Source organism: Fukomys damarensis, unplaced genomic scaffold, assembly GCF_012274545.1.
Source record: "Fukomys damarensis isolate Sample0158 unplaced genomic scaffold, DMR_v1.0_HiC HiC_scaffold_11, whole genome shotgun sequence".
In the NCBI taxonomy this organism is placed as follows: Eukaryota; Metazoa; Chordata; class Mammalia; order Rodentia; family Bathyergidae; genus Fukomys; species Fukomys damarensis.
In genome coordinates, this window is record NW_022900923.1 from 42994644 (window position 1) to 42994995 (window position 352).

The following is a 352-nucleotide window of genomic DNA, read 5'->3' on the forward strand; positions in this document are numbered from 1 at the left end:
CCCCCCCCCCCAAACCTCAACATCAAAGCCACCGCTGTTGGGACTGAAAAGGAGCCGAGCACAGGCCAGGGGAGCAGCGTTTAAGTGCAGGGCCAGGGCACTGGGGCCCCTCTCCCTCTTCGAGCTCTCTGCCTCCCTTCGCTGCAGTAACCTTATAAGGGAGAAGCCAATGCTACCCTCTCTGCATGGCTAAAATATATACACAGAAGCTGACTTTTCACCCACTGAACCGGAGGCACCACCCGGCACCTCCACTCCGGGGCAGGTTTTGCCTTTAATTTCTCATCTTAAACAAATAACCCCTCAAGCCACTGGTTGGCTCAGATAGCCCCGCAGCCGGGAGCCAGGAAGT